The sequence below is a fragment of the Dermacentor variabilis genome, chromosome 5 (genome assembly GCF_050947875.1).
Source record: "Dermacentor variabilis isolate Ectoservices chromosome 5, ASM5094787v1, whole genome shotgun sequence".
NCBI classification, from domain to species: domain Eukaryota; kingdom Metazoa; phylum Arthropoda; class Arachnida; order Ixodida; family Ixodidae; genus Dermacentor; species Dermacentor variabilis.
In genome coordinates this window covers 10,994,674-11,006,988 of record NC_134572.1, presented here as the reverse complement: position 1 = coordinate 11,006,988, position 12,315 = coordinate 10,994,674, and positions in this window count along the sequence as shown.

Sequence of the window (12,315 nt, the reverse complement as noted above, 5' to 3'; positions counted from 1 at the left end):
CCGCTATTTCGTCGAGGGTATTGTGTACCCCCAGGCTCAGGAGCTTGTTGGTGTTCGTACACTCGAATAGTCCGAGCGCCGCCTTGTAAGCTCGGCGTATCAGGGCGTTGATTGTATTCCTTTCACATTGCATCCAGTTGTGGAAGGCTGCAACGTAGGTGACGTGGCTGATTACGAAGGAGTGCACAAGCCGAATCAAGCTTTCCTCCTTCATCCCGGCCTTGCGGTTGGCAACCCGTCTGATGAGACGTATTGCGTTGGTAATCTTGGCTTTAAGGCGGGAAATAGTCTCGCCGTTGCCCCGTCGCTTGTCTATAATCATGCCGAGCACCCGGATTTTGTCGACCTCCGGGATCACGTGGCCGTTCCTCGTCACGATCTTGATGGCCTCGTAATCCCTCGCTTCGCTCTTCTTACGCCTGACGCACTTCGGTGGTAATACCAGCAGTTCTGACTTGCTCGGTGAGCAGATCAAACCGGAACCGTTCAGCTGGTCCTCAATCGCGTCGACGGCTTCTTGCAGCGTGCTCTCAATGTGACCATCGCTGCCTCCCGGAACCCACAGCGTGATGTCATCGGCGTAGATGGTGTGCCGGACGCTCTCGACGCGAGAGAGTCGCTTGGCCACCCCGATCATAACGAGGTTGAATAACAACGGCGAGATGACCGAGCCTTGGGGGGTCCCGACACTGCCGAGCCTCTTCTCTTGGAGCCGTAGATCGCCGGCGCAGAGCTCGGTAGTCCGCCCCGTCAGAAAGTCCTTGATGTAATTGTACGTTCTTGCGCCCATGTTGAGTCTGGACACCTGGGCTAGGGTGGCAGAGTGCTTCACGTTGTCGAAGGCGCTCTGCAGGTCCAGCCCCAGATTGGCCTTGTTGTCTTTCGTTAGGGTGTCATCGTCAGTGATATCTTTCTTCAACAGAATCATTGCGTCTTGGGTGCCGAGGGAACGCCGAAACCCGATGATCGTGGTGGGGTATAGTCCCGACTCCTCCAGGTAATACTGCCACCTACACATGAGGACGTGCTCCAACACCTTGCCCACGCAGGACGTGAGCGAAATGGGCCGTAGGTTGTCCGTGTTCGGCGGCTTGCCTGGTTTGGGGATGAGTATGGTCTTGGCAGTCTTCCACTGCTGGGGCAGTGACCCCGCACTCCAGCACTTGTTGTAGTAACCGGTGAGGTTTTCGATGGCCACATCGCTGAGGTTCTTGAGCGCTCTGTTCGAGATGTGATCCGGGCCGGCCGCCGACTTGCTGTTTAGTTCGTGCAGGGCCGCTCGCACCTCCTCGACGCTGATGTCGCGGTCAAGCTTCTCGTTGGCTTGACCGCCGTAGTCAGGACGCCTTTCCGTGGGTGTAACCGGAAGGTACTTGCTGCTTATGCGTCTGACTACTTCGGTTTCCCCGTTTTCCTTGACTGCTCTGTGAATGATCTTTGCGAGGCGGTCGCGTTGGTGGGATTTTGTTTTAGTATCGTCGAGCAGATGCCGCATCAAGTTCCAGGTTTTGCCGCAATGCATCTGCCCGTCCGCAGCATTACAGATTTCGTTCCATTGTTGCGTGCAGAGCAGCCGACAATGAACTTCGATGACGCAATTCAGCTCCGCCACCTTCTTCCTTAGGCGCCGATTTAGTCGTTGCTTCTTCCACCTGTTTAGGATAGATTGTTTTGCTTCGAATAAATGCGCGAGGCAGCTGTCAACCTTGTCGACCTGCTCATCCGTTTCTATGATTTTGGTCGCCTCCTTGACCTTCCCCGCGATGTGGGCTGACCATTCTTCTATGTTCTCGATTTCCTCCATCTCCGTTGGTAACAGGCTACGGAAGGCATCCCAATCCGTAAAATTATGTTTTCTGGTGTCCTCCGAGGCCTTGACCTCTTCCGGTATGATGACCTCTACGATGTAGTGGTCGCTGCCGAGCTCTAGCCCCGTGTTGCGCCAGGAGATATTCCCCTTGTCGTCGTTCTTCACGAACGTGAGGTCCGGCGTAGTATCCCTGGACACAGAGTTCCCAATCCTTGTAGGATCAGTCGGGTCTGTGACGAGGGTGACCACAGAAAACAGCTTGTTTCAATTTCAACAGTTGACTCACGTCTCCGGGAAATTACACAGGGCGTTTCCCAATGAAGTATACTAGGGTCAGTATTGTTTACTATATATGTTAACGACATTGTAGACATTTCTAATGACGCGAACTTCATTTATGCGGACGAGACCAGCCTCTTTTTTTCAGTCTCGTAATATAGGCGATCTCTCGTTGTTGGCAAATGCTACACTGAAACAATTGGCCGAATGGAGCAAGGTCAACGTCCTCAAATTAAATACAACAAAAACAAAAGCCGTTATTTTTGCACCTCTACAAAAACATCTCAGTGAAGATATATTGTTGCAGGTTGACTCTGAAGTAATTGAACTTGTTCCTAACGTGAAAACTCTGGGTGTTATATTTAATCAAAAATTAGTGTGCAGTGAACATGTTGAACTTATTTCATCCCGTTTAGCCAAAGCTTGCAGCGTGCTTTGTAGACTCCATGAGACGATACCACCTAAACTTCAGCTGACCCTTTATAATGCACTATTCTCATCTCATTTAATGTATTGCCACCTTGTGTGGAGTGCCACGTCAAAGCAAAATATCAGTAAATTATCACTGCTACAAAAAGGCTGTTCGTCATATCGCAAACGCGCCATTTGACGCACATACATCTGAGCTATTTTGGAAGTTTAATATCATTTGTCTAGCAAGTTTATATGAAGTTAACTTTGCTCTAAAATACCAGAGGTACTTTAAGTATAACAATGAAGTGTTCTTGGGGTTGTGCAACCTAACAGAACCAACAGATATATCATCTCAGGGAAACAAAAAAGATAGCTGCTACCAACCACTCTCCCGTACAAATTATGGATCAAATCGTTTATCCAATCGCGTCCCATCCTTATTAAATAAACTTCATGAAAACGGTGTCGAGATAACTGACATTACTAGTAAAACAATACGGGATTATTTAATTCAAACTGAGTAATTATTTTAAAACGATCCTTTGGCCAGGGGAAGTCACTACTTACCTCCTTTAATTAAGTGGATTTACGTTTTAATGACATGTTCGAATATAGGATGTAACCTGCAAGACATTTATACACACCTTTATTTGCTATCTATGTTTTCGTATGTTAAGAGAATGTTATATGGCAAATTTTTCAGCAATCGAAAATAATTATGTATATCTGTTATATATTATATATACATGTATGTCATTTGTACTGACTAAACACACTGCTTTGTATCACTGATGGTATACATTTCGCCTTACACATTCTTATACATTTGTACATTGCACACACTAAAGTGTACAAACTTTATTTTATTATGTCCCCGTTGTCATGAATACGGGCAAGAACCTTGTCAAGCTGCAAAAAAGCAGCTTTTAGTTCTTTTCTCAGCGTTCATTGTTTGTAAATGAATGAATGCGAAATAAAGATTGATTGACTGATGTGCGCTAGAGTGGAGGTCTGCCCGCAGAACGGGCGGGCGTCGTCGCGATATACGTCGGGGTAAGGCTCGTGGAGAACGGACAGACACGGATATGTGCCGGTCTGTAGAAGTCTAAGCGAAACGGCTTGCGCTCTATTCAACTTGGGGTTAGGGGGTGGGAAGACTCTTCTAGACATGTAGAATATGTAATAACCTCGTTGTGAGCAGCGGGAGCGTCCCTTTGGCCGTAGAGAGAAGGGGAGTCGGCGCTCCTTACAGAGGAAGCGCGGTCGGTGAGTTCACGCGCAGCCTCGTGAGCAGACTCATTGAGGTTCGGGGGAGCACCCTCGACCGACCCTACGTGAGCGGGAAACAAGTGAATTGAATGATGCGTGAGAGCATATGGACTCGAGCCGCTAAGAAGACGAGCAGCTTGCTTGGTGATGCGACCCTTCTGAAAAGCCTTAACTGCCGTTTTGGAATCACTCTAGATCTCGGACCCACGACCGTCTAGCAGGGCGAGGGCGATGGCGGCTTGCTCCGTGACTCCGGGGTCTGAAAATCCCTAACTGCCGTTTTGGAATCACTATAGATCTCGGACCCACGACCACCTAGCAGGACGAGGGCGATGGCAGCTTGCTCGGCGACTCCGGGGTCTGAAGTGCGAATCGAGGCGTTATTGGAAATCTTGCCGCTGGAGTCGACCACAACGACGGCATAGGTCTTCCCATCACTGTACTCCGCGGCGTCGACGAAGATTGCTCTAATGTTGCTTGATCTGTTTGAGGATGGCTGCTGCTCTGGCCTTGAGCCTGCCCTCTTTATGGACGGGATGGACGTTTCGGGGCACAGGGGCCACTTCGAACTTGGTCTCGAATGCACCTAGGGATCGGGATACTGACCATCGGGAATCCCACAGAATGGTAACTCAGCTCTTCGAGGATGCGTTTACCTGCCGCTGTGGTGGTCAGGCGAGTGAGTTGCGCACGTTCTTGGGCTTCGGCAATCTTCTCGGCGGTGTTATATACCCCCAGCTTGAGGAGATACTCGGTATGGGTCCTGATGGGTAGCCCGATAGCCCTCTTGACTACTTTGCGGATGAGAGCGTTGTGCTTGTCTCGCTCCGCTCTGAGCCAGTTGTGCATAGAAATCGTGTGCGTGAAGTGGCATAGTACGAAGGCATTGATCAGCCTGCGGAGATTGTTTTCCTTCATGCCTCGGTGCCGGTTTGTGATTCTGCGAACAAGGCGGAAAACGTTCTCCGTCCTTGCGATGATCTTACGGAGAGCCGTTCCGTTCCCGCCGTTGAATTCGACAAACACGCCCAGGACCCGAATAAGGTCGATCCTGGGTGATGCAAAAAGCTTAGTTACATGTTCAGCGAGTGAAGGAAGAACCGGGAAAATAGAGAATGTGCACGGCGGGGCCGCATGTATAGTATAGCACAAAGGCCCCCGAGAAGCCCTATAGTTTCTACAGGCGGGGAACCCATTTTCGTCGACCGAGATTACTGTGCATTCTTTGGTTCGATTTAACCATTGTCCACCAGCAGTAGGTAAGGCGTCATTCCCTCGCCGGTGGCCATAGGGCCATGCCTTTCCCTAAAGGCAGGTGAGGTGAACGGATTACGGACTCACTCTTTTGGACGACTGAAAACACACTTCCGAGGCGCGGCACTTGACGTCATCGGGCACAATGTCACATCACTGCAAACCTATTCAAGAGGTTACCTCCTTCTTGGTGACCAGAAATATTTTGTACTGGGTGACCTGAAACAACAATCGATACCCACACAGATGTGGCAGTTGTCGACAGCGTGCGGGCACCACGCCACACTCAAACATACCAAACATAACTTAGCTTTTGTTGAAGTGGTGAGACGCGACTTCGGAGCAGCATATATGGCCGAGGCAGCAGCGCTCCCGTTTGCAAATCAGTGCCTGCCTTCCTTTAATTAGAGCAATTAAATATTCTCGATCAGTTTAGCACACCTGCTACCTATAGCTATGCCAATGTTTCGCGCATTTCTTCTTTCGTACAGGTAAAGCTCTATTGTACTTCACGTCCTATTTTAGCTCCTACATCTGTGAAGCGGCATAGGGTGGAGAACTCGCACCATGCAGCCACTGCCGCCGGCATCTCTGCCGGCCTTTACTCATGGAGGATGGCGTAAGGCATCGGCAAGACAGCCTCCTCCGAAACCACCCCTCTTTTCCTTCGGGGCCAATCTGTGCGCTTACTCTTGGGAAATCGCCCCTACATAGTCGCCGTACCTTTCAGAAGGCATTTGTTGGGTTCGGTTCGTGGTAGCTCTTAGTGGGAGCCTTGTCACGATCGGTTCTTGTCATCCGCTCCAATCTCTACTCATCGCGCTTGATTAAGCGATTACTTCCCATAAGCCTCTGCATTTTTATGACTATAGGGTTCAAAATTGTCATGTGACGCTCCCTCCTAATATTTTTTCCCCATGCATGTACTTACCTGACGCAGTGCAACAGCGACTTTCTGTGCAATTTTTCTTCGACATTTACATTCGCAGGCTACAAGCGCCCAGCAAAGTAAAGCGAACAGTGCATAAATTCATTCTGTACAACACAAAGCACGCCAAGGGAGAAACGAGATGCGACGTTCGAAGCGGCGGGAGCAAGGCATTCGAACGCGAGTGCAGCTTTCCTCTGCTGAGAGGAATCAACGTGAAGTCGAAGAGAATCGTCGTTGGCGCCAGTCTGACCGCGCTATGCGAACGACGCGAGACGGCAACGTAGAGGGGAGGCCGAAGCTCGCAGACAACGGCTTGTCACACGTGTACTTCACACTGCGGCTCGTTGTATCTTGTAAGAAGTCTTACTCCTCCGATCGTATAACTTGATGCATTACCAAGTGTGCAGCAGGCTTTCGCCTTCACGTGTTACAGGAGGGTAACATGCTGCCGAACTTTTTTTGTATGCCTTTGACTTCGGTAGGGAGGCTGTCTTCGTCATTAGCGACTGTTTTCGACCGCACATCACGTCGGTTTCGGGACCTATCGCGGCATATCGAACAAATGCTCTAACAGTGTAGGGCTCGGTAATGCGACACCAATGCATCAAAAGGAGCACTGCTCGAAGCCGAAATTCTTTTTTTTCTAAATTGTACCTTGTCACCGGCCAGGATTCGACCCCTTCTTAGGTGTCTGAAGTCGAGCGATTTAACTGAATTTATCACAGCTAAAAAATAACACCGCCGTAACAGCCCATACAAGCGGAAAAGACTCATTGCCGCTCAAGACGATACCATATGTCAGATTTCATGCGTTTATTATTGTCCTGTAAGGCAAGCATGACGCTGTAATAAAACACTGCAGACAGATTGTAGATGTTGCCGTCAAAAGCGCCTTTAAATATGCTTCGCGCCCGCATAATATACATAATAAACAGCCACTAGCATTTCCACACCACGATAATGTGATGACGAAAATACTATACGCTCCACTTACATTGACGACAAGTAATAATGGTCTATACACAAACGACCATCCGACCAGAAAATTTTGGGCGTTAGAAAGTGCGTCTGATGTATTATGTGCTCGTATAATTAATGCCACTCTAAGCTTGACGCTCCCGTTTTTATACGCTTCACGATAAATGTGAAAAATTAGTGCAAGCCTTTCCCTACCGGATTTACACATGGCTGTGAAGAAGAAGAACTTTATTGAAGAATCAAACGCTCAATGGGTGGAGCCCCTAGACAAGGGCCCCACTGGCTTCCGCGCGCCGTCTTGCTTGTTGGATGATGGCCCTTTGGACCTCTTCCTGTAAGCTGGACAGCGCCGCCTCCCATTGTGTATGCTCCGTAATTTCTGTGTTTGTCTTTTGTGGATATGCCGTGCATGCCCATGAGATGTGGTCTAAGGTTGGCGTGGCTCCGCACCATGGGCATGTATCCGTATATCTTTCGGGATGAATTTTGTGGAGAATGTGCAGGTTGTTATATGTATAGATTTGCAGCTTTCTCCATATAACCTGTTCTTCCTTACCGAGATTCTTATCTGGGGGTGGTAGCTTCATTCTATTTCCTCTGTGATAGTTTAAAATTGCAGAGTAGTTCTGGTCAGTCAGAGGCGTCCTGTGAGCACCCGTGGGGTGGAGCATGCGCACGAGCTACTCTGTCAGCCTCTTCGTTTCCCCTGATTCCCTCATGACCGGGTACCCATAAAAGGTGAAATCTGGCTCGGGGTTTTATATCTTGTATAATACTATAGGCTGCGGTGCATACTCGTCCCCTGAGGTAGCTTCTGCATGCCGCTTGAGAGTCGGATAGGATGGTTATTTGTTGTTGGTTTGGTTCCGTCGCTTTGATAGCAAGGGCTATTGCGATTTCTTCTGCTTCCGCGATAGTGGTGTTGTGAGTGGAGGCGCTAATGATTTCTCTGCCAATGTAGTCAGTGACAGCAGCTACAGTTCTTTTCTGCCTCCCTGGGTATCTTGCCGCGTCCACGAAGCGGGAGTTTGGTTTGTCGCCGTGCGTTCAATGTATGCAGCTCTGGCTTCTCTTCTGCCTGCATGTAGAGTTGGGTCCATATATCTGGCTATTGGCGCCACTTTGATGCAGTTTCTGATTATCGTGGAGATGGGCTTGTGTTGTGTTTTTCAAGGAGCTCGTGATACCCCAGTCTGCCAACGAGTTTCCTACCCGTGGTCGTTTGTGCGAGTCTGTTTCTTTGAGTTATCGGTTGAGCTTCTGCCAGTTCCTCGAATGTGTTATGAATCCCTAGAGACATGAGATTTTAGGTTGGGGCGCACTGCGGAATTTGTAGGGTGATCTTGTAGGCTTTCCTTAAGCACGAATTGACCACATCCCTCTCTGTTTTCGTTAGCTGGTAATACGGCAAGCTGTAAATGAAGCGGCTAACCACCAGACTTCCGCTTAGGTGAAGGGTGTCTGATTCCTTCATCCCCGTCCTCTTCGTGGCTACCCGCTTTATCATTCTCGCGACTTGTTGTGTTGCCGTCTTGATGAGGTTAAGCCCGTGTTGGCAGTGTTGATTTGATTGTAGCCACATGCCTAGTACCCGGATTGTGGTCTTCTCAGGTATTGCATCATTGCCAAGTCTGATTTCCAATTTAAGGGCAGGGTCCGTCGGGACGTTACGATTCCCTTTGCCTTTCCAGACTCGTATAATCTCCCATTTCTCTGACGCGCATCGCAGCCCTCTGGCTCGCACGTATGTCTTGATTTCACAGGCAGCTGCTTGTAATCGTTCTTCTTTTTCACGTAGCGACCCGGTGACACACTAGACTGTAATGTCGTCCGCGTATAGGGCGTGCTGGATACCCGGAATGGGTTGTAGTTTTCTTGCAAGGCCTATTATCGCCACGTTAAATAGCGTTGGCGAGATCACTGCGCCCTGGGGAGTACCTTTGTTGGGTGCCTTGAAAGTCTTGATTTCTACTGCGCCAAATTTAATCTCAGCGGTTCGTTGGTTTAAAAAGCTGCGAAAATAGTTGTATATCCGCTCTCCGCAGTTTGTTTCAGCCAGGCCATCGAGTATTCCTTGGTGGCTCACGTTATCAAACGCTCCTTTTATGTCGATGGCCATGACAACGTGTTCGCTTGATCTTGGTATATTTGTCAGGACTTCTTCCTTCAACTGTAGGAGGATGTCTTGAGTTGAGAGCTTGGGTCTGAATCCAAACATAGTGTCTGGACTTATTTCATTGTCCTCCAAGTAGTTTTGTAATCTAGAGTTGAACTATTCTTTCAAATAGTTTCCCCAGACAGGAAGTTAGGGAGATTGGTCGAAGGTTAGTAATTGCTAATTTCTTGCCAGGCTTGGGAATTAAAACTATTTGAGCGTGCTTCCACTCCCTTGGAATAGTACCCTGTTGCCAATGTTCATTTATAAAGGTAGTATAGGCCTGTAAAGCCTCATCGCTTAGGTTTCTGATCATGGGATAAGTTATCCGGTCTTTGCCTGCCGCTGTGTTTCGGGTCATTTTCGCTATGGCAGCTCTAACTTCTTCGATGGAGATAGGTTCATCGAGTTCAGGGTGAGGCGCCCCCCCCCCCCCCCCCCGTATTTGGTCGCACAGGGTGGGGGAGATGGGTCTGTTCCGAAGCACTTGTTATATAATTCTTCTTTGAGTTCTTGTTCCGTCCCTGGGTACGTATGGATTAGCCGTTTCACCGCTTTACAGCCCTCGTTTTTGGTTTTTGTTGGTTCCATAATTGCTATTAGTATGCGCCAAGTTTTTGCGGTACTCAGTGTGTCATTAAGGGAGTCACAGAAGCGTTCCCAATTGGGCGTAGTTAGTTGCGTTGCGTACTCTTTCGCTTTGCGGGTGATTTCTGCAATGCGTACTTTTAGCTTCCGGTTCTGTGTCTGTCGCTTAAATCTTTTCGTTAGTCCTCTGCGTGCCTCCCAGAGATGCAGTAAGTGAGGGTCTGTCTCAGGTATCTCACATGTGCGGGCTATTTCTTTTGTGACTTTATCCTTTTGCGTTTTTAAACTTTCACACCATTTACTTAAATAATCGATTGTGGTGCTTTGTTGGCTCTGCATGCGGCGGTATTTCACCCAGTCGGTAATCTTGGCTATTCCTATGTGTCGTTTGATTTTCCCAGTCCGAATTGTGGTGCTGATGATGTAATGGTCGCTGCCTAAATCATTTATGGTGTTTATCCATTGCGCATCTTCACAATTCTGCACTATCGTGAGGTCAGGGCTGGTGCCCATGTTCACACTCTTGCCCTGTCTAGTGGGCACTGCAGGATCCGTTATAATTGTCATGTCGAGTTGTTCTGTTTGTTCCAGAATGTTTCTGCCCTTAGCATCCTGTTTCGGGTATCCCCAACTAGGATATTTTGCACTGAAATCACCTACTATCACCAGTGGTCTTCCCTTTACCAGGCGGGCAGTTTCCTGCAAGAGTCTGTCAAACTTTGTCTTTCTCTGGCTTGGTGGACTGTAAATGTTTATTATTAGGCACTCTTTTTGTTCAGGCCTTTATATATGTTTTCTATTAGTAAATGGTTAATATCCGTGTAGGTAAAACGATCGTGTTTGATTGTGGTAATCGATTTCGCTACCAAAGTCGCTATTGCTTTCTCCGAATCCGGGTGTGTGTACACCTCGTATCTCTGAAGGTTTGGAGGGGATCCGACTTCCTGAAGGGCTATGACAGCTGGTGGCTCACTCTGTGAGCTCACCAGCTGTGTTAAAGTCCCCTTTTCCGCCGGTATCCACGACAGTTCCACTGCCAGATTTCGCAATTTTCTGTTATAGTTGGTTTATGTTTAGGCATGGTTGCTTTCTTGTGCAATGGCTGCCAGCCCTGGTCTGGCGTATGGCTTCTCGGCTCTCTCTCTAATGTTAACTCCGGTAATTTGCTTACGCACCGTTTTCATGATTTCAATTTGCAGAGCCTGGAGATTTTTGTCGGACTTCACTTCAAACTCAGTCATTTGTTGCATTAGTTGTTGGGTTATTTGGGCTGACATCTGTTGGGTGATCTGTTGCGCTATTGAGGGTAATAGTTGTTGGAAAGTCTCTTGAATTTGTGTCTGGAGTCTGTCAACCGACTGTATTCTAGGGCGCTTTTGGGGTGCTTGTACAGTTTGCCTCGAAGCTTGTACTGACTGCGCCGGTTTAGCCTGCGTGTTCTGTTGCTGCGACTGCATTTGCTTTAGCATCGCATTCTCACGCTCTAAGTCGCCTAAGCGAACTCTCATGAGTTCTAGCTCTCGTTCTAGGCGCGTTATCTGTGCAGTTGTTTGAGGTGTGTGTTGGGAGGCTATTGCTGACCAGATCACCTTGTTTTTGTTGCCTTCATTCTTTGGAGATTGTTTCTTGCTCTTCTGTTGGCTGGTGCTTTGCTTCTCCTCTTGTTTTCTGCCCCGAGAGTTGGATCGGCCACGGGAGGTCGACCTGGTACGCGAGCAGGACCTCTCCGGCGTGTCAGAGTTCTCTCGGTCCGAACTGAGCCACCTCTTCTTGGGGGTCCCTGTGACCTGGTTATGTTGTCTCATAGGCTGTCTTCACCTTTGCGGGACGCGCTTCAGTTTTTTGGTACACTCTGGTGCCGCTGTAGGATGAGCTCCCCCGCACAGGACACACTTGGGCTTACACTCATGGTCCACTGGTGGGTCGCGGAGGCCACATTTCGCACAAGCCTTGATAGTTGGAGTTGGACAGACATCCGTCCTATGTCCTTAATTTTGGCATATCTTGCAGTATTGTCGAATGGGTTGGTAGGGTATACATGGCGTCCCGCCACCGTAGTAATATACGTAGCGTGGCACGATGGGGCCATCGAACGTCAGCACTGCCGTCGTCGATTTGCCAAGCATACAGGCGTAAAGTATTCGTACCCCTGTGTCCGCACTCTTAGGTTGTTGAGTTCGTCTTCTGTAGTTCGAGGCTCCAGTCCATGTATGACTCCCTTAAGGAGGTTGTCGGGAGTGGAGATGTATGTATTCACAGAATGTCGGTTGCCTCGCAGCTCCAGCTCCTTGATCCTCAGGATCCGTTCCGCTGTTCGTTCTTCGGGTGTGCTTGCTATGACGATGTTAGAGCCCGGCCGTATCCGCAGCAAGAAATCGTCTCCTGTGGTGTTTGCAGGTCCACCTCATGCGTCCGCAATTCCCGAATCGCCAACCCTGGTTTCGGTCTAATAATGATTTTCATGTCATTCTTGGGTAGAGGGGGTGCTATTCCGCGGGGGTGGCCCCTCCCCGCCATGCGTCGTCTCATAGCTCTCTCTCTCCTGTAGGTAATATTGCGTCACGGGCCCCGTCGCTTGCTCCTCCGGAGCTAGGGCGCCCCCGTTGTTCTTGTGCAAGCGCGACGCGCCGAGCGTCT